Source organism: Oncorhynchus nerka, linkage group LG10 (assembly GCF_034236695.1).
Source record: "Oncorhynchus nerka isolate Pitt River linkage group LG10, Oner_Uvic_2.0, whole genome shotgun sequence".
NCBI classification, from domain to species: domain Eukaryota; kingdom Metazoa; phylum Chordata; class Actinopteri; order Salmoniformes; family Salmonidae; genus Oncorhynchus; species Oncorhynchus nerka.
The window spans coordinates 68,497,446-68,520,166 of NC_088405.1; the positions used below are offsets into that span (position 1 = coordinate 68,497,446).

Sequence of the window (22,721 nt, forward strand, 5' to 3'; positions counted from 1 at the left end):
AGAACACACAGAGCACTGATGTCCACCACTGGGGGAGAGGACAGTTAGAAAGAGAACACACAGAGCACTGATGTCCACCACTGGGAGAGGGGGAGGACAGTTAGAAAGAGAACACACAGAGCACTGATGTCCACCACTGGGGAGAGGGAGGACAGTTAGAAAGAGAAACACAGAGCACTGATGTCCACCACTGGGGAGAGGGGGAGGACAGTTAGAAAGAGAACACACAGAGCACTGATGTCCACCACTGGGGAGAGGGGAGGACAGTTAGAAAGAGAACACACAGAGCACTGATGTCCACCACTGGGGAGAGGACAGTTAGAAAGAGAACACACAGAGCACTGATGTCCACCACTGGGGAGAGGGGAGGACAGTTAGAAAGAGAACACACAGAGCACTGATGTCCACCACTGGGGAAAGGGGGAGGACAGTTAGAAAGAGAACACACAGAGCACTGATGTCCACCACTGGGGAGAGGGGGAGGACAGTTAGAAAGAGAACACACAGAGCACTGATGTCCACCACTGGGGAGAGGGGGAGGACAGTTAGAAAGAGAAACACAGAGCACTGATGTCCACCACTGGGGAGAGAGGACAGTTAGAAAGAGAACACACAGAGCACTGATGTCCACCACTGGGAGAGGGGAGGACAGTTAGAAAGAGAAACACAGAGCACTGATGTCCACCACTGGGGAGAGGACAGTTAGAAAGAGAACACACAGAGCACTGACAACACAAAATATAGCAACATTCTGATAACTGTCAAGGAAAATGAACAGACTGGTTTATATTGGTTAGAGGGGCCAACTTAAGCTCTACAGGGCCAAAGAAGAACAATTTATTATTAGACACAGACTTGAATGTTGGTTAGAACAACAAAAAAGGTGCTTTTCTTACCGTTTTGTTTGGACCAGTGGTGTAGACAAGTACTCTTGACCAGGGATGTAGAAAGAGAACACCACCTTCCTCCTGACATGTTGTCCATGAACTGGCGGCCGTGCTCCAGAGCCATGTAGCAGTCACTGTAGTAGTCCCCTCTCCACCTCACACAGGCCGGCACTGCACAACCCAGAGCACTGCCAGGATGTCAGGCTCCATCCCAGCCATGGGAGAGAAGGGGTTGGTGCACTGGTCCTGTAGCAGTAAGATCAGTTCGTCTGGTACCCACTCCCCCTCCCTCCCCCTGTCCTCTCCAGCGAGTGAGAGCGGGCGCTCTCCGCCAGTTAGAAAGAGTCCACAGAGCACGATGATGTCCAGCCGCCCTCCAGGAAGAGGGAGGGAGCGGCGGTTGACCACAGCGCACGCGCAGGTGCAGGGTACTGATGCCTCCTCCTGTGGGGTGCTCAGGTACACCCCACGTCGGCCCCCTTGATGTTCATGTTGAACACGCAGATGCAGCAGATGTCAGTTGCAGTCCTTGAAGAGGTTCATGACGGACTCAGAGAGAAAGAGAGGCTGTGGGCCCGGGGATGGAGGGCACGGTGGCAGGTTCCACTGACTGGGGACAGGTGGGAGGGGTGGAGGCAGGCGAGTAGAGGTCCGAGTTCTCATACTTAAGTGAGCCCTGGACACTGGCGGGCCCTCTGGGGTGCGAGGGGACGGGAGTGCGTGGTGTGGGGGGAAAGGGAAGCGGGGTGGCCGGTGAGGGCAGGATGCCCGTACCACTGTTGCTGGGGGGCACTGTTGGACATGAAGGGAGTATGGGTCTGGGGTGTGTAACTCTGGCTGTAGTCCTGGTCCATGGCACTGCCCACACTGGGGATGTTACTGTGACAGAGAGAAGAGGAGTCAGTCACACAACACAGCCTGTTGGGACAATATGCTAGAGTTTGATTCAAAACACAACAACAAAGCAGAGCTCAGTATATTATAACAAAACAATCAACAATACTTTTCAGTACCCACTGAACCTCCATTACGAGGCAACCGTCAGAAGGAGGAATGGTAGAAACAAACAAGCAGAGACAACTGGCTGCCTGTCGGGGTATGCAAATGCGCTGCAATTTCAAGCAGCCCCTCTGAGAAAATAGTATATTTTTGTCTCCTTCTCTCTTTCTTTCTCTCTCTTGGAGAGTTTTTCCTAGCCACCGTGCTTCTACACCTGCATTGCTTGCTGTTTGGGGTTTTAGGCTGGGTTTCTGAAACAGCACTTTGAGATATCAGCTGATGTACGAAGGGCTATATAAATACATTTGATTTGATTTGATTTGTCAGGTTGATGTTTACTTTCATTAATCTTGCCTGGGCCAGCTGTATAGAATGAACTTGGCTTCATGGTAAAATTTCATAAAAAATGTGGTTCTTAGGCCTCCCAGGTGGCGCAGTGGTCTAGGGCACTGTATCGCAAAGTGCTAGCTGTGCCACCAGAGACTCTGGGTTCGCGCCCAGGCTCTGTCACAGCCAGCCGCGACCGGGAGGTCCGTGGGGCGATGCACAATTGGCCTAGCGTCGTCCGGGTTAGGGAGGGTTTGGCCGGTAGGGATATATCCTTGTCTCATCGTGCACCAGCGACTCCTGTGGCGGGCGGGCGAGTGCACGCTAACCAAGGTTGCCAGGTGCACAGTGTTTCCTCTGACACATTGGTGCGGCTGGCTTCCGGGATGGATGCGCTGTGTTAAGAAGCAGGGCGGCTTGGTTGGGTGTATCGGGTGACTTTCAACCTTTGTCTCTCCCGAGCCCTGGGGGAGTTGTAGCGATGAGACAAGATAGTAACTACTAATAATTGGATACATGAAATTGGGGAGATGTAAAAAGTCTGGGTGGCCATTTGAAACTCCCGCTCCACTACAGCCCCGTCAATGTTAATGGGGAACTGTTCGGCCCGCTTTTTCCTGTAGTCCACGATCAACTCGTTTGTCTTGCTCACATTGGTACCACATTGCCAGCTCTCTGACCTCCTCCCTATAGGATGTCTCATCGTTGTCGGTGATCACGCCTACCACTGTTGTGTCGTCAGCAAACTTAATGATGGTGTTGGAGTCGTGTTTGGCCACGCAGTCGTGGGTGAACAGGGAGTACAGGAGTGGACTGATGTCCACGCACCCCTGAGGGGCCCCAGTGTTGAGGATCAGCAAGGCAGACGTGTTGTTGCCTTCCCTTACCACCTGGGGGGGCCATTCAGGAAGTCCAGGATCCAGTTGCAGAGGGAGGTGTTCAGTCCCAGGGTCCTGATGAGCTTTGTGGGCACTATGGTGTTGAATGCTGAGCTGTAGTCAATAAACAGCATTCTCACATAGGTGTTCCTTTTGTCCAGGTGGGAAAGGGCAGTGTGGAGTGCGATTGCATCATTTGTGGATCTGTTCGGGCAATACTCTACACCGCCCACTATACACCACCCACTATACCACTCTACACCGCCCTCTATACCACTCTACACCGCCCTCTATACCACTCTACACCACCCTCTATACCACTCTACACCACCCTCTATACCACTGTACACCACCCTCTATACCACTCTACACTACCCTCTATACCACTGTACACCACCCTCTATACCACTGTACACCACCCTCTATACCACTGTACACCACCCTCTATACCACTCTACACCACCCTCTATACCACTCCTACACTACCCTCTATACCACTCTACACCGCCCTCTATACCACTCCACCACCCCTACACCACCTCCTATACCACTCTACACTACCCTCTATACCACCACTCTATACCACTCTACACAGCCTCTATACCACCACCCTCTATACCACTCTACACTACCCTCTATACCACTCTACACCACCTCTCTGTACCACTCTACACCGCCCTCTCTGTACCACACTACAGACCACTCTATACCACCTGGTACCACTCTACACCACCCTCTATACCACTCTACACCGCACTCTATACCACTCTACACCGCCCTCTATACCACTCTACACCACCCTCTATACCACTCTACACCACCCTCTGTACCACTCTACACCACCCTCTGTATCAATCACCACTGATGTCTACACTCTCCTCTCTATACCACTCTACACTCCTCCCTCTATACCACCATGTCTCTCCTCCTCTGTACCACTCTACACTCCTCCTCTCAATCAACCACTCTCACTCGCCTCTCAATACCACTCCAGGGAGACTCTGCTCTCTGTATCAATCAACCACTCTACACCTCTCCTCTATCAATCCACTCTCTCCTCTCCACCTCTGTACCACTGTACACCACCCTCTATCCTCTCTCCATCAATCACCTCCCTCTCCTCCTCTCCATCAATCACCACCCTCTCCTCTCCTCTCCATCAATCACATACCCTCTCCCTCTCCACTGTCAATACCACCTCTCCTCCTCTCCATCAATCACTACCCTCTATACCTCTCCATCAATCACCACTCCTCTCCTCTCTCAATCACTACTCCTCTCCATATACCACTCTACACCTCTCCTATACCACTCTCACCGCCCTCTATACCACTCCATCAATCACCATTCTCTCTCTCTCTCCCCTCTCTCACCATGCTCCTCGGGTCCTCTCCTCTCTATCAATCAACCATGTCCTCTCCTCTCCATCAATCCATATCAATCACCATCCTCTCCATCAATCACCATACCCTCTCCTCTCCTCTCCTCTCCATCAATCAATGCCCTCTCTCTCCTCTCCATCAATCTCCATGTCCTCTCCTCTCCTCTCTCCATCAATCACCATGCTCTCTCCTCTCCTCTCCATCTCACCATGCCCTCCTCTCCTCTCCTCTTCTGTATCAATCACATGCTCTCTCTCTCTCCTCTCTATCAATCACCATGCCCTCTCCTCTCCATCAATCACCATTCCCTCTCCTCTCTCTCCTCTGTATCAATCACCATGCTCTCTCTCTCCTCTCCATCAATCACCATGATCCTCCACTCTCTCCTCTCCTCTCAATCCTCTCCTCTCCATCAATCTCCTCTCCTCTCTCTCCATCAATCCATGCCCTCTCCTCTCCTCTCCATCAATCACCATGCCCTCTCCTCTCCTCTCCTCTCTCAATCACCATGCCCTCTCCTCTCCTCTCTTCTGTATCAATCACCATGCTCTCTCCTCTCCTCTCCATCAATCACCATGCCCTCTCCTCTCCTCTCCATCTCACCTCAATCACCATGCCCTCTCCTCTCCTCTCCATCAATCACCATGCCCTCTCCTCTCCTCTCCTCTAATCAATCACCATGCTCTCTCTCCTCTCTCCTCCATCAATCACCATGCTCTCTCTCCTCTCCTCTCTCTCTCTGTCAATCTGCTCTCTCTCTCTCCTCCTCTGTCTCCTCTCTCTGTATCAATCACCATGCCCTCTCCTCTCCCTCTCTCATCAATCACCAGACTCTCTGCTCTCCTCTCCATCAATCACCATGCCCTCTCCTCTCCTCTCCATCAATCACCATGCCCTCTCCTCTCCCTCTGTATCAATCACCATGCTCCTCTCCTCTCCTCTGTATCAATCACCATGCCTCTCTCTCTCCATTCCCTCCTCTCCTCTCCTCTCCCTCTCCTCTCCATCAATCACCATGCTCTCTCCTCTCCTCTCCATCAATCACCATGCCCTCCTCTCCTCTCTCTCTCCATCAATCACCATGCCCTCTCCTCTCCTCTGTATCAATCACCATGCCCTCTCCTCTCCTCTCCTCTCCATCAATCACCATGCCCCTCCCTCTCTCTCCTCTCCATCAATCACCATGCCCCTCTCCTCTCCTCTCCTCTGTATCAATCACCATGCCTCTCCTCTCCTCTCCATCAATCACCATGCCCTCTCCTCTCCTCTCTTCTGTATCAATCACCATGCTCTCTCCTCTCCTCTCTCCATCAATCACCATGCCCTCTCTCTCTCTCTTCTGTATCAATCACCATGCTCTCTCCTCTCCTCTCCATCAATCACCATGCTCCTCTCCTCTCCTCTCTCTGTATCAATCACCATGCTCTCTCTCCTCTCCTCTCCATCAATCACCATGCTCTCTCTCCTCCCTCTCCTCTCCTCTCCTCTGTATCAATCACCATGCTCCTCTCCTCTCCTCTGTATCAATCACCATGCTCTCTCCTCTCCTCTCCATCAATCACCATGCCCTCTCCTCTCCTCTCCATCAATCACCATACCCTCTCCTCTCCTCTCCTCTCCATCAATCACCATGCCCCTCTCCTCTCCATCAATCACCATGCCCTCTCTCCCTCTCCTCTCCTCTCCATCAATCACATGCCCTCTCCTCTCTCTCCTCATTCAATCACCATGCTCTCTCCTCTCCTCTCCATCAATCACCATACCCTCTCCTCTCCTCTCCATCAATCACCATACCCTCTCCTCTCCTCTCCATCAATCACCATACCCTCTCCTCTCCTCTCTCTCCATCAATCACCATGCCTCTCCTCTCTCCTCTCCATCTCTCCTCTCTCTCTCTCCATCAATCACCATGCTCTCTCCTCTCCTCTCCATCAATCTCATGCTCTCCTCTCCTCTCCATCAATCACCATGCTCTCTCCTCTCCTCTCTCATCTCATGCCCTCTCCTCTCTCTCCATCAATCACCATGCCCTCTCTCCTCTCCTCTCCATCAATCACCATGCCTCTCCTCTCCTCTCCATCAATCACCATGCCCTCTCCTCTCCCCTCCATCAATCACCATGCCCTCTCCTCTCCTCTCCTCTGTATCAATCACCATGCCCTCTCCTCTCCTCTCCATCAATCATGCTCTCTCTCTCCTCTGTTCTCACCTCTCCTCTCCTCTCCATCAATCACCATGCTCTCTCTCCTCTCCTCTGTATCAATCACCATGCCCTCTCCTCTCCTCCCTCTCCATCAATCACATACCCTCTCCTCTCCATCAATCATCTCTCCTCTCATGTTATCCTCTCTCCTCTCCCCATCATGCTCTCTCCCTCTCCTCTCCATCAATCCATGCCCTCTCCTCTCCTCTCCATCAATCACCATACTCTCTCCTCCTCTCCATCCAATCAGGTCTCTCCTCTCCTCTGTATCAATCACCATGCTCTCTCCTCTCCTCTCCATCAATCACCACTCTCTCCAGACCATGCTCTCTCTCTGTATCAATCACCATGCCTCTCCTCTCCTCTCCATCAATCACCATGCCCTCTCCTCTCTCTCCATCAATCACCATGCCCTCTCTCTCTCTCCATCAATCACCATGCCCTCTCCTCTCCTCTCCATCAATCACCATGCCCTCCCTCCTCTCCCTCCCTCTGTATCAATCACCATCTCTCTCCTCTCCTCTCCATCAATCACCATGCCCTCTCCATCAATCATGCCCTCTCCTCTCCTCTGTATCAATCACCATGCTCTCTCTCTCCATCAATCACCATCAATCAATCCATGCCCTCTCTCACTCTGTATCAATCACCATGCTCTCTCTCCTCTCCTCTCCATCAATCACCATGCCCTCTCCTCTCCTCTCCTCTCCATCAATCACCATGCTCTCTCCTCCTCTCCATCAATCACCATGCCCTCTCCTCTCCTCTCCCTGTATCAATCACTACCCTCTCCTCTCCTCTCCATCAATCACCATGCTCTCTCTGTCTCCTCTCCATCAATCACCATGCCCTCTCCTCTCCTCTCCATCAATCACCATGCTCCTCTCCTCTCCTCTCCTCTCCTCTGTATCAATCACCATGCTCTCTCCTCTCCTCTCCATCAATCACCATGCCCTCTCCTCTCCCTCTCCTCAATACCATCACCAATCCCTCTCTCCTCTCCTCTCCATCAATCACCATGCTCTCTCTCCTCTCCTCCTCTGTATCAATCACCATGCTCTCTCTCTCCTCTCCATCAATCACCATGCCCTCTCTCTCCTCTCCTGTATCAATCACCATGCCCTCTCCTCTCCTCAATCTCCTCATCCCTCTCCTCATCAATCACCATGCCCTCTCCTCTCCTCTCCATCAATCACCATGCCCCTCTCCTCTCCTCTCCATCAATCACCACCCTCTCCTCTCCCTCTCCATCTCACCATGCCCTCTCTCTCTCTCCATCAATCACCACCTCCTCTCCTCTCCATCAATCTATACCAATCACCTACTCCTCTCCTCTCCTCTCCATCAATCACCATGCTCTCTCTCCTCTCCTCTCCTCTCCTCTCTATCAATCACCATGCCTCTCCTCTCCTCTCCTCTCCCTGTATCAATCACCATGCCCTCTCCTCTCCTCTCCATCAATCACCATGCCTCTCTCCTCTCCTCTCCTCTGTATCAATCACCATACTCCTCTCCTCTCTCTCCATCAATCACCATGCCCTCTCCTCTCCTCTCCATCAATCCCTGCCCTCTCCTCTCCATCAATCACCATGCCCCTCTCCTTTCCTCTCCATCAATCACCATGCCCTCTCCTCTCTCTCTCCATCAATCACCATGCCCTCTCCTCTCCTCTCTCCATCAATCACCATGCCCTCTCCTCTCCCTCTCATCAATCACCTGCTCTCTCCTCTCCTCTCCATCAATCACCATGCTCTCTCCTCTCCTCTCTCTGTATCAATCACCATGCTCTCTCCTCTCTCTCTCCTCAATCACCATGCTCTCTCCTCTCCTCTCATCTGCCCTCTCCTCTCCTCTCTCCTCCTCTCCTCTCCTCTGTATCAATCACCATGCCCTCTCCCTCTCCTCTCCTCTGTATCAATCACCATGCCCTCCCTCTCCTCTCCTCTCCATCAATCACCACACCCCTCTCCTCTCCATCAATCACCACCTCTCCTCTCCTCTCTCTGTATCAATCACCATGCCCTCTCCTCTCCTCTCCTCTCCATCAATCACCATGCCCTCTCCTCTCCTCTCCATCAATCACCATGCCCCTCTCCTCTCCATCAATCACCATGCCTCTCTCTCTCTCCATCAATCACCATGCCCCTCCTCTCCTCTCCTCTCCAATCAATCCATCAATCACCATGCCCTCTCCTCTCTCTCCATCAATCACCATGCCCTCTCCTCTCCTCTCCTCCTCTCTCTCCATCAATCACCATGCCCTCTCCTCTCCTCTCTTGATCAATCACCATGCTCCCTCCTCCTCTCTCTCCATCAATCACCATGCTCTCTCCTCTCCTCTCCATCAATCACCATGCCCTCTCCTCTCCTCTCCATCAATCACCATGCCCTCTCCTCTCCATCAATCACCATGCCCTCTCTCTCCTCCAATCACCCCCTCTCCTCTCCTCTCCTCTGTATCAATCAATCACCATGCCCTCTCCTCTCCTCTCCTCTCCATCAATCACCATGCCCTCTCCTCTCCTCTGTATCAATCACCATGCTCTCTCTCTCTCTCCATCAATCACCATGCCCTCTCCTCCTCTCCATCAATCACCATCCCTCTCCCTCCTCTCCTCTGTATCAATCACCATGCCCTCTCCTCTCCTCTCCATCAATCACCATGCCCTCTCCTCTCCTCTCTCTCCTCTGTATCAATCACCATGCTCTCTCTCCTCTCCTCTATCTGCCCTCTCCTATCCTCTCCTTCATCAATCACCATGCTCTCTCCTCTCCTCTCCATCAATCACCATGCCCTCCCTCTCCTCTCCTCTGTATCAATCACCATGCCCTCTCCTCTCCTCTCCATCAATCATCCATGACCATCTCTCCTCTCCATCAATCACCATGCTCCTCTCTCTCCTCAATCATGCCCCTCAATCCCTCTCTCTGTATCAATCACCATGCCCTCTCCTCCTCTCCATCAATCACCATCCCTCTCCTCTCCTCTCCATCAATCACCATGCCCTCCTCTCCTCTCCATCAATCACCATGCCCTCTCCTCTCCTCTCCTCTCCATCAATCACCATGCCTCTCCTTCCTCTCTCTCCATGCCCTCTCTCCTCTCCTCTCCTCTCCTCTCCATCAATCACCTGCCCTCCTCTCCTCTCCATCAATCACCATACCCTCTCCTCTCCTCTCCATCAATCTCCTCTCCTCTCCATCAATCACCATGCCCTCTCCTCTCCTCTCCTCTCCATCAATCACTCATCTCCTCTCCATCAATCTCCATGCCTCTCCTCTCTCTCCATCAATCACCATGCCTCTCCTCTCCTCTCCATCAATCACCATGCCCTCTCCTCTCTCTCTCCATCAATCACCATGCCCTCTCCTCTCCTCTCTCTGTATCAATCACCATGCCCTCTCCTCTCCTCTCCATCAATCACCATGCCCTCTCCTCTCCTCTCCATCAATCACCATGCCCTCTCCTCTCCTCTCCTCTCCATCAATCACCATGCTCTCCTCTCCTCTCCATCAATCACCATGCTCTCTCCTCTCCTCTCCTCTCCTCTGTATCAATCACCATGCCTCTCCTCTCCTCTCCTCTGTATCAATCACCATGCTCTCTCCTCTCCTCTCCATCAATCACCATGCCCTCTCCTCTCCTCTCCTCTGTATCAATGACCATGCTCTCTCTCCTCTCCTCTGTATCAATCACCATGCCCTCTCCTCTCCTCTCCTCTCCATCAATCACCATGCCCTCTCCTCTCCTCTCCATCAATCACCATGCCCTCTCCTCTCCTCTCCATCAATCACCATGCTCTCTCCCTCCTCTCCATCAATCACCATGCCCTCTCCTCTCCTCTCCTCTGTATCAATCACCATGCTCTCTCCTCTCCTCTCCATCAATCACCATGCCCTCTCCTCTCCTCTCCTCTGTATCAATCACCATGCTCTCTCCTCTCCTCTCCATCAATCACCATGCCCTCTCCTCTCCTCTGTATCAATGACCATGCTCTCTCTCCTCTGTATCAATCACCATGCCCTCTCCTCTCCTCTCCATCAATCACCATGCCCTCTCCTCTCCTCTCCATCAATCACCATGCCCTCTCCTCTCCTCTCCATCAATCACCATGCCCTCTCCTCTCCTCTGTATCAATCACCATGCCCTCTCCTCTCCTCTCCATCAATCACCATGCCCTCTCCTCTCCTCTCCTCTGTATCAATCACCATGCTCTCTCCTCTCCTCTCCATCAATCACCATGCCCTCTCCTCTCCTCTGTATCAATCACCATGCTCTCTCCTCTCCATCAATCACCATGCCCTCTCCTCTCCTCTGTATCAATCACCATGCCCTCTCCTCTCCTCTGTATCAATCACCATGCTCTCTCCTCTCCTCTCCATCAATCACCATGCCCTCTCCTCTCCTCTCCTCTGTATCAATCACCATGCTCTCTCCTCTCCTCTCCATCAATCACCATGCCCTCTCCTCTCCTCTCCTCTGTATCAATCACCATGCCCTCTCCTCTCCTCTCCTCTGTATCAATCACCATGCTCTCTCCTCTCCTCTCCATCAATCACCATGCCCTCTCCTCTCCTCTCCATCAATCACCATGCCCTCTCCTCTCCTCTCCTCTCCTCTGTATCAATCACCATGCTCTCTCCTCTCCTCTCCATCAATCACCATGCCCTCTCCTCTCCTCTCCTCTGTATCAATGACCATGCTCTCTCTCCTCTCCTCTGTATCAATCACCATGCTCTCTCCTCTCCTCTCCATCAATCACCATGCTCTCTCTCCTCTCCTCTCCTCTGTATCAATCACCATGCTCTCTCTCTCCTCTCCATCAATCACCATGCTCTCTCTCCTCTCCTCTCCTCTCCTCTGTATCAATCACCATGCCCTCTCCTCTCCTCTCCATCAATCACCATACCCTCTCCTCTCCTCTCCATCAATCACCATACCCTCTCCTCTCCTCTCCATCAATCACCATGCCCTCTCCTCTCCTCTCCATCAATCACCATGCCCTCTCCTCTCCTCTCTCTCTCATCTCCTCTGTATCAATCATGCTCTCTCTCCTCTCCATCAATCACCATGCTCTCTCTCCTCTCCTCTCCTCTCTCTCTGTATCAATCACCATGCTCTCTCTCCTCTCTCCTCTCCTCTCCTCTCCATCAATCACCATGCCCTCTCCTCTCCTCTCTCATCAATCACCATGCCCTCTCTCTCCTCTCCTCTCCTCTCCCATCAATCATGCTCTCTCTCTCCTCTCCATCAATCACCATGCTCTCTCTCCTCCTCTCCTCTCCTCTGTATCAATCACCATGCTCTCTCCTCTCCTCTCCATCAATCACCATGCCCTCTCCTCTCCATCAATCACCATCTCCCTCACCATGCCCCTCTCTCCTCTCCTCTGTATCAATCACCATGCCCTCTCCTCTCCTCTCCATCAATCACCATGCCCTCTCCTCTCCTCTCCATCAATCACCATGCCCTCTCCTCTCCTCTCCTCTGTATCAATCACCAATCCATCAATCACAATGCTCTCTCTCCTCTCCTCTCCTCTCCTCTCCTCTCCTCTCCTCTGTATCAATCACCATGCTCTCTCTGCTCTCCTCTCCTCCATCAATCACCATGCTCTCTCCTCTCCTCTCCATCAATCACCATGCCCTCCTCTCCTCTCCATCAATCACCATGCCCCTCTCCTCTCCTCTGTATCAATCACCATGCCCTCTCCTCTCCTCTCCTCTGTATCAATCACCATGCCCTCTCCTCTCCTCTCCTCTCCATCAATCACCATGCCCTCTCCTCTCCATCAATCACCATGCCCTCTCCTCTCCTCTCCTCTGTATCAATCACCATGCCCTCTCCTCTCCTCTCCTCTCCATCAATCACCATGCCCTCTCCTCTCCTCTCCATCAATCACCATGCCCTCTCCTCTCCATCAATCACCATGCCCTCTCCTCTCCTCTCCATCAATCACCATGCCCTCTCCTCTCCTCTCCTCTGTATCAATCACCATGCTCTCTCCTCTCCTCTCCATCAATCACCATGCCCTCTCCTCTCCTCTGTATCAATGACCATGCTCTCTCTCCTCTCCTCTGTATCAATCACCATGCCCTCTCCTCTCCTCTCCATCAATCACCATCCCCTCTCCTCTCCATCAATCACCATGCCCTCTCCTCTCCTCTCCTCTGTATCAATCACCATGCTCTCTCCTCTCCTCTCCATCAATCACCATGCTCTCTCCTCTCCTCTCCATCAATCACCATGCCCTCTCCTCTCCTCTCCTCTGTATCAATGACCATGCTCTCTCTCCTCTCCTCTGTATCAATCACCATGCTCTCTCCTCTCCTCTCCATCAATCACCATGCCCTCTCCTCTCCTCTCCTCTGTATCAATCACCATGCTCTCTCCTCTCCTCTCCATCAATCACCATGCCCTCTCCTCTCCTCTGTATCAATCACCATGCTCTCTCCTCTCCTCTCCATCAATCACCATGCCCTCTCCTCTCCTCTCCTCTCCTCTCCTCTCCTCTCCTCTGTATCAATGACCATGCTCTCTCTCCTCTCCTCTGTATCAATCACCATGCCCTCTCCTCTCCTCTCCTCTCCTCTCCTCTCCTCTCCTCTCCTCTCCTCTGTATCAATCACCATGCCCTCTCCTCTCCTCTCCTCTGTATCAATCACCATGCCCTCTCCTCTCTCTCTCTCCTCTGTATCAATCACCATGCCCTCTCCTCTCCTCTCCTCTGTATCAATCACCATGCCCTCTCCTCTCCTCTCCTCTGTATCAATCACCATGCCCTCTCCTCTCCCTCTCCTCTGTATCAATCACCATGCCCTCTCCTCTCCTCTCCTCTGTATCAATCACCATGCCCTCTCCTCTCCTCTCCTCTCCATCAATCACCATGCTCTCTCCTCTCCTCTCCTCTGTATCAATCACCATGCTCTCTCTGCTCTCCTCTCATCTGTATCAATCACCATGCTCTCTCCTCTCCTCTCCTCTCCATCAATCACCATGCCCTCTCCTCTCCTCTCCTCTGTATCAATGACCATGCTCTCTCTCCTCTCCTCTCCTCTGTATCAATCACCATGCTCTCTCCTCTCCTCTCCTCTCCTCTGTATCAATCACCATCCTCTCTACACTCCTCTCCTCTCCTCTCCTCTGTATCAATCACCATCCTCTCTACACTCCTCTCCTCTGCATTAATCAGCCATGCATGAGGAATGGAACAGGCTCCTCAGAGGGTAAAGGGATAAGCCCTGAATGTGTGTGTGTGTGTGTGTGTGTGTGTGTGTGTGTGTGTTTGTATGCCTATATCCTGTAAGTCTAAATTACACCTCAGCACAGATAAGCATTACAAATTGTAAAGAACCCTCGGCGCAGCTGGAAAAATATCCATTGGTTCCGCAGGCTTCAGGAGGAGAGTGTCCTGAGACAGTCAGCTTGCCCTAGCAGTCAGGAAAAACTCATATCCCTGGTCATGAGTGGTTCATATAGAGATTGATTGATTCGATTTACTATATCAGACAATTAAAATGCACAGCCACACACCAATGCAATGGCAGGTGTTTACCTGTCTTTGTTGAGGTAGGCCATGGAAGGCACATGGGGGTGGTTGAGCATTTCCAGTTTGCCCACTGTTGTCCAGCTGGGCCTGTAGATGCACTCCTCTGGCAGCTTGATGGGGGGCAGACACTGGCTGGGCAGGGTCTTCATGGGGGCAAACATGGAGCAGCCCACAAATGCCTGGCACTGCTCCGGCTTGTATACAAACGAGAAGTCCTGAGGGGAAGAGCCAGGGAGGATGAGACCATGTCCGATATGTACACCGACTAGTCCAATGGCTGCTACACTGATATGACTTAGATTTCTTTTTTCATTTGACATTCATCTTTATGTAAACTGCACAGTTAGGACAAAGACAGTTAGGCCATGCAGAGGAATTATCCATGACTCCTAAGCATGGTCAAATAGGGGATCAAGTTTCAATTTAGGGCCCAAAAACCCACCTTGATTTCCTGTGGCTTGGGGCTGCAGTAGCCCTCCTCCACTTCAATCTTGAAGTGTCCCCCAAGGGACGAGGCACCGTCCAGGTTGGTCATGCCATGTCCAGCCTCGATGCTGCCGTATTCCTTACTGCCCATGTTCATGGGGGAGTAGCCCATGATGTGCTGCTCCAGGCTGGGGGGAGTGGGGAACATCTGGTGCAGGTCTGCCGAGCCTGTAGGAGAGAGACGGGCGGTAAGTGGAGCGAGAGCGAGATGGAGAAAGAGAGAGATGGGGAGAGAGATAGAGAGAGGCGCAGAAGAGAGAGGCCGTGAGAAACTAGAGATAAATCAAGGTTCCCATTCAGTGACAACAACAACTGAAGATCTGAAGTCTCAAAAGGCAGTCGAGGCTCAACAGTCTAAGTGCTGAGGCAACAAGCACCTTGTTTCACATACAAAGCTATAGACTAGTCACATAGAGAGGTAGATAATGAGGCACTTGTTCCTGCCCCAGGGCACAGAGCTGTCTGTTTGGAGTAGAGCAGGGCCACTCAGCCAGCCTGTGACTGTTGTACTGTTATCTGTTATCGCCACAAGGGGGAGCAGCATAGGTAAACAACATATATTTGGGGCCGTATGTATCACCTTTCTCAGAGTAGGAGTGCTGATCTAGGATCAGTTTTGACTTTTGGATCATAATTAATAAGATACACAGGAGGTCGGTGGCACCTTAATTGGGGAGGACGGGCACATTGTAAATTCAGGAGCGGAATAAATGGAATAGTATCAACAACATCAAACACATGGTTTCCATATGTCCATTATTATGAGCCACCCTCACCTCAGCAGCCTCCACTGATAAGATTATTATGAACATGAGGACCTGATATTAGATCGTCACTCCTACTGAGATGCCTGATACATAAAGATCCTGGAATGCAAACGTGTGCTGAGACTAGTGACTGAAGAAGCTTCATGCTTCATTCGTGAATGAATGAATGAGTATGAACAACGTGTGCTTTCCAAGTGTTATATGATGAGTTTCTGCATGGGTTTGAGTTGCCTCGAGCACATTTTCACTGTATCATCCTTAGGCCTTTTAAGCAGCAATCTGTGATTGCTACATCCATTTTTGGACGTATAAATGAATGATATATACACACTGAATATAACTTAGAAATGCCTCATGAGCTGGATTCAACTGTCGTACCCCCATCAGAACCCAAAATATAAGCTTGTTTTATGCCAATGTTTTACAAACACTGTATAGCCTCAAAACATGGTTAAAACTATGATTTTGATATCATGGATGGTGAGTCCTTACACCCATAGCTCTGTCTAAAGCAGTGAGAAGCAGCCTTACTGATGCAGGAGACTGGGTCCAGAGGGGCTGGCTTTGGTTCCTTGGTGCCAAATGTATTATCTGTTCCATTCACCGCACGTCTGGAACCAGGCTGTTGAATATAACACATGGCAATAATAAGATTCAACACATACAAGTTTATTCACAAAAACACAAAAAGCCCCTGCAATGATGGGTTGGGGAACCCTGTTGGCAGGCTGTAACCCAGCGGTGACATTGCACTTCTCAGTGTATTGTTGCACGATTGGTACCCAGCCACCTAGTCACCAGAGAGAGCAGAGCACAGAAGGGGTTGGACTGTGACTACTCTGTTCTGTGGGGGCCAGAGTCAGAACAGAGCACTTTGGAAGCCACCATATCCATCTTTGGGGCTGTGAAAATATTTTCTGAATCTAAGCCACTATGGCTGCGTTTACACAGGCAACCCAATTTTGATATTTTTGCCACTAATTGGTCTTTTGACCAATCAGATCAAATCTTTTGCCAATAATTGGACAACAGATCAGAATTGGTCTGCCTGTGTAAACAGACTTTTACACTGCAATGTGTTGTAGGATGACGTGTTAACCACAGCCGGTGAGGTACTGCACGTATGCAACATTCTGTCTCACCAACACACACACAAACACTTGCCAAGCGGTACTGTAGCTAATGGGATATTCATTGTGGTTTAGTGCAGCGGCCAGGCTGTAGTGCTGGCAGGTCCCACTGACCGCGGGCTCATGCTCGTCACACACACACACACACACACACACACACACACACACACACACACACACCCCATACTGACCGTGAGCTCGTCCTCATCGGAGTTGAAGAGGTTGTCAAGGTCGTTAATGGACACGGCCAGGTCGGTCTCGTGGATTAGACTAGTGGACGCAGCGCGTGCGTTTGCTGCTTCCCGTGCTGCGTCTGGACGGGGGTAGAGGAACAACAAACACCAGGGCTAGGTAAATAACCCACCTCTAGCTCAGGCTCTCTAAAACACCCATATACTGTATCCCTCAACATCAGAGGCTGTCAGTCTTACAAGAGGCCCTATTCCTGAGGCTGCATTCAACAGTAAACATGTGAGAACGCTCTGAATCAAGTCAATGAAACGTAGTAATGCACCTACATGCCTGAGGGATCTAGATAAGACGGTCATTAAGATTGATATGCAGTGTGAGCTATGGATACCCCACACTATTCTGGCTGAGACTGACTTATTGCATTTACTGTTGCTGAGAGAAGCCTATGACAGACAGGTGGTAAGCTACAGTATGGCTTCACCCCATCATCCAAGGCTACCATAAGCTCAGGACTAGTATTCAACTTCTCTACAGATAGTTTGGCTTTCCGTTGAATTTGTTTAAATATCAATTAGAACCATGCACTGTCATTTATAAATGAATTTGCACAATATCATCCGCTGAATCTTTCACAAGAGAAAAAGGCACTATGGAAGTTATGTGACAAACCAGACCGTTCATCTGTAGGCTACGTGCAACACTTTGTGTTAAGCATCTATTTGTTTCCATGTTCTTACCCAAACTGGGTGCAGCACCTGTTCAACTCTGTCAACTCCCTCAAAACACAGGGATTTGCACAGGTTTTATCAGAGGACCTGGGAGTTTGCAGAAAAACAATAGGTTCTTGGGGCTGGAATAATAGCCTTCCCGCCAAGTAATAAATACCGACGTGGCAGATTCGGACGGGACTAAAATGACAGATGTGGTGTTTTGTGCACGTGCATGTAATTACATTACCTGTCCTCCCCCAGTAAGTCAAACTAAAGGCTGCTACTGCTGTCACTCAGGTAATTGACCCAGGTAATGACAGCCATGTCCCTGTCATCTAACAGAGCCTAGAGTTGCACAGTACAGCAGAGACAGACAGGATCCTTACCATCTGATGGACCTGCTGCTCCATCCTCCCCCTGCGAGAGAGAGAAAAACAAAGAGAGAGAGAGAGAGACAGAGAGAAAAACAAGAGAGAGAGAGACAGAGAGAGAAAAACAAAGAGAGAGAGAGAGAGACAGAGAGAAAAACAAGAGAGAGAGAGACAGAGAGAAAAACAAAGAGAGAGAGAGAGAGACAGAGAGAAAACAAGAGAGAGAGAGAGAGACAGAGAGAAAAACAAAAGAGAGAGAGAGAGACAGAGAGAAAACAAAAAGAGAGAGAGAGACAGAGAGAAAAACAAAGAGAGAGAGAGAGAGACAGAGAGAAAAACAAAGAGAGAGAGAGAGACAGAGAGAAAAACAAAGAGAGAGAGAGAGAGACAGAGAGAAAAACAAAGAGAGAGAGAGAGAGACAGAGAGAAAAACAAAGAGAGAGAGAGAGAGACAGAGAGAAAAAAAAAGAGAGAGAGAGAGACAGAGAGAAAAACAAAGAGAGAGAGAGAGAGACAGAGAAAAACAAAGAGAGAGAGAGAGAGACAGAGAGAAAAACAAAAGAGAGAGAGAGAGAGACAGAGAGAAAAACAAAAGAGAGAGAGAGAGAGACAGAGAGAAAAACAAAGAGAGAGAGAGAGACAGAGAGAAAACAAAAGAGAGAGAGAGAGACAGAGAGAAAAACAAAGAGAGAGAGAGAGAGAGACAGAGAGAAAAAAAAAGAGAGAGAGAGACAGAGAGAAAAAAACAAAGAGAGAGAAGAGACAGAGAAAAAACAAAAGAGAGAGAGAGAGACAGAGAGAAAAACAAAGAGAGAGAGAGAGAGACAGAGAGAAAAACAAAAGAGAGAGAGAGAGACAGAGAAAAACAAAGAGAGAGAGAGAGAGACAGAGAGAAAAACAAAGAGAGAGAGAGAGAGACAGAGAGAAAAACAAAGAGAGAGAGAGAGAGACAGAGAGAAAACAAAGAGAGAGAGAGAGAGACAGAGAAAAACAAAAGAGAGAGAGAGAGACAGACAGAGAAAAAACAGAGAGAGAGAGAGAGACAGAGAGAAAAACAAAAGAGAGAGAGAGAGACAGAGAGAAAAACAAAGAGAGAGAGAGAGAGACAGAGAGAAAACAAAAGAGAGAGAGAGAGACAGAGAGAAAAACAAGAGAGAGAGAGAGAGACAGAGAGAAAACAAAGAGAGAGAGAGAGACAGAGAGAAAAACAAAAGAGAGAGAGAGAGACAGAGAAAAACAAAGAGAGAAAACAAAAGAGAGAGAGAGAGACAGAGAGAAAAACAAAGAGAGAGAGAGAGACAGAGAGAAAAACAAAAGAGAGAGAGAGAGACAGAGAGAAAAACAAAGAGAGAGAGAGAGACAGAGAGAAAAAAACAAAGAGAGAGAGAGAGAGAGAGAGAGAAAACAAAAGAGAGAGAGAGAGACAGAGAAAAACAAAGAGAGAGAGAGAGAGACAGAGAGAAAAACAAAAGAGAGAGAGAGAGACAGAGAGAAAAACAAAAAGAGAGAGAGACAGAGAGAAAACAAAAGAGAGAGAAAAAGAAAAAAAAACAAAGAGAGAGAGAGACAGAGAGACAGAGAGAGAAAACAAAGAAAGAAAGAGAGAGACAGAGACAGAGAAAACAAAGAGAGAGAGAGAGAGACAGAGAGAAAACAAAGAGAGAGAGAGAGAGACAGAGAGAAAACAAAGAGAGAGAGAGAGAGACAGAGAGAAAAACAAAGAAAAACAAAGAGAAGAGAGAGAGAGAGAGAGAGAGAGAGAGACAGAGAGAAAAACAAACAGAGAGAGAGAGAGACAGAGAGAAAAACAAAGAGAGAGAGAGAGAGACAGAGAGAAAAACAAAAGAGAGAGAGAGAGACAGAGAGAAAAACAAAGAGAGAGAGAGAGAGAAAACAAAGAGAGAGAGAAAACAAGAGAAAAACAAAGAGAGAGAGAGAGACAGAGAGAAAAACAAAGAGAGAGAGAGACAGACAGAGAAAAAAACAAGAGAGAGAGACAGAGAGAAAAACAAAGAGAGAGAGAAAAGAGAGAAAACAAACAGAGAGAGAGAGAGAGACAGAGAGAAAAAAAACAGAGAGAGAGAAAGAGAGAGAGAGAGAGACAGAGAGAAAAACAAAAAGAGAGAGAGAGAGACAGAGAGAAAACAAAGAGAGAGAGAGAGACAGAGAGAAAACAGAAGAGAGAGAGAGACAGAGAGAAAAACAAAGAGAGAGAGAGAGAGACAGAGAGAAAAACAAAGAGAGAGAGAGAGACAGAGAGAAAAAAAGAGAGAGAGAGAGACAGAGAGAAAAAAAAGAGAGAGAGAGAGACAGAGAGAAAAACAAAAGAGAGAGAGAGAGACAGAGAGAAAAACAAAAGAGAGAGAGAGAGAGACAGAGAGAAAAACAAAGAGAGAGAGAGAGAGACAGAGAGAAAAACAAAAGAGAGAGAGAGAGACAGAGAGAAAAACAAAGAGAGAGAGAGAGAGACAGAGAGAAAAACAAAAGAGAGAGAGAGAGACAGAGAGAAAAACAAAAAGAGAGAGAGAGAGACAGAGAGAAAAACAAAAGAGAGAGAGAGAGACAGAGAGAAAAACAAAGAAGAGAGAGAGAGACAGAGAGAAAACAAAGAGAGAGAGAAGAACAGAGAGAAAAACAAAGAGAGAGAGAGAGACAGAGAGAAAAACAAAGAGAGAGAGAGAGACAGAGAGAAAACAAAGAGAGAGAGAGAGACAGAGAGAAAACAAAAGAGAGAGAGAGAGACAGAGAGAAAAACAAAAGAGAGAGAGAGAGACAGAGAGAAAAACAAAAAAGAGAGAGAGACAGAGAGAAAAACAAAGAGAGAGAGAAAACAGAGAGAAAAACAAAGAGAGAGAGAGAGACAGAGAGAAAAACAAAAGAGAGAGAGAGAGACAGAGAGAAAAACAAAGAGAGAGAGAGAGACAGAGAGAAAAACAAAAAAGAGAGAGAGACAGAGAGAAAAACAAAAGAGAGAGAGAGAGACAGAGAGAAAAAAAAGAGAGAGAGAGAGACAGAGAGAAAACAAAGAGAGAGAGAGAGAGACAGAGAGAAAAACAAAAGAGAGAGAGAGAGACAGAGAGAAAAACAAAAGAGAGAGAGAGAGACAGAGAGAAAAACAAAGAGAGAGAGAGAGAGACAGAGAGAAAACAAAGAGAGAGAGAGAGAGACAGAGAGAAAAACAAAGAGAGAGAGAGAGACAGAGAGAAAAACAAAAGAGAGAGAGAGAGAGAGAAAAACAAAGAGAGAGAGAAAAAAAAGAGAGAGAGAGAGACAGAGAGAAAACAAAGAGAGAGAGAGAGAGACAGAGAGAAAAACAAAGAGAGAGAGAGAGAGAGAAAACAAAAGAGAGAGAGAGAGAGAGAAAACAAAGAGAGAGAGAGAGACAGAGAGAAAAACAAAAGAGAGAGAGAGAGACAGAGAGAAAACAAAAGAGAGAGAGAGAGACAGAGAGAAAAACAAAGAGAGAGAGAGAGACAGAGAGAAAAACAAAAGAGAGAGAGAGAGACAGAGAGAAAAACAAAGAGAGAGAGAGAGAGACAGAGAGAAAAACAAAGAGAGAGAGAGAGAGACAGAGAGAGAAAAAACAAAAGAGAGAGAGAGAGACAGAGAGAAAACAAAAGAGAGAGAGAGAGAGACAGAGAAAAACAAAGAGAGAGAGAGAGAGACAGAGAGAAAAACAAAGAGAGAGAGAGAGAGACAGAGAGAAAACAAAAGAGAGAGAGAGAGACAGAGAGAAAACAAAGAGAGAGAGAGAGAGACAGAGAGAAAACAAAAGAGAGAGAGAGAGACAGAGAGAAAAACAAAAAGAGAGAGAGAGAGACAGAGAGAAAAAAAGAGAGAGAGAGAGACAGAGAGAAAACAAAAGAGAGAGAAGAGAGAGAAAAACAAACAGAGAGAGAGAGAAGACAAGAGAGAGAGAGAGAGACAGAGAGAAAAAAAACAGAGAGAGAGAGAGAGACAGAGAGAGACAGAGAGAAACAGAAGAAAAACAAAGAGAGAGAGAGAGACAGAGAGAAAACAAAGAAAGAGAGAGAGAGACAGAGAGAGACAGAGACAGAGAAAACAAACAGAGAGAGAGAGAGACAGAGAGAAAACAAAAGAGAGAGAGAGACAGAGAGAAAAACAAAACAGAGAGAGAAAACAGAGAGAAAAACAAAGAGAGAGAGAGAGAGACAGAGAGAAAAAAACAAGAGAGAGAGACAGAGAGAAAAAAAAAAAGAGAACAAAGACAGAGAGAAAACAAACAGAGAGAGAGAGAGACAGAGAGAAAAACAAAAAGAGAGAGAGAGACAGAGAGAAAAAAACAAACAGAGAGAGAGAGAGACAGAGAGAAAAACAAAGAGAGAGAGAGAGACAGAGAGAAAAACAAGAGAGAGAGAGAGACAGAGAGAAAAACAAACAGAGAGAGAGAGAGAGACAGAGAGAAAAACAAACAGAGAGAGAGAGACAGAGAGAAAAACAAACAGAGAGAGAAAGACAGAGAGAAAAAACAAAGAGAGAGAGAGACAGAGAGAAAAAACAAACAGAGAGAGAGAGAGACAGAGAGAAAAAAAGAGAGAGAGAGAGAGAGACAGAGAGAGAGAGACAGAGAGAAAAACAAACAGAGAGAGAGAGAGACAGAGAAAAACAAACAGAGAGAGAGAGAGACAGAGAGAAAAACAAAAGAGAGAGAGAGAGACAGAGAGAAAAACAAAGAGAGAGAGAGAGAGACAGAGAGAAAAACAAAGAGAGAGAGAGAGACAGAGAGAAAAACAAAGAGAGAGAGAGAGAGACAGAGAGAAAAACAAACAGAGAGAGAGAGAGACAGAGAGAAAAACAAACAGAGAGAGAGACAGAGAG

General features: G+C 48.6%; 1 pseudogene; it reads right to left on the minus strand.

Moving 5' to 3' along the window:
- Nucleotides 1-22,721, minus strand: part of LOC115136275 (mediator of RNA polymerase II transcription subunit 13-like) — a 159,539-nt pseudogene that overhangs the window by 33,913 nt on the left and 102,905 nt on the right.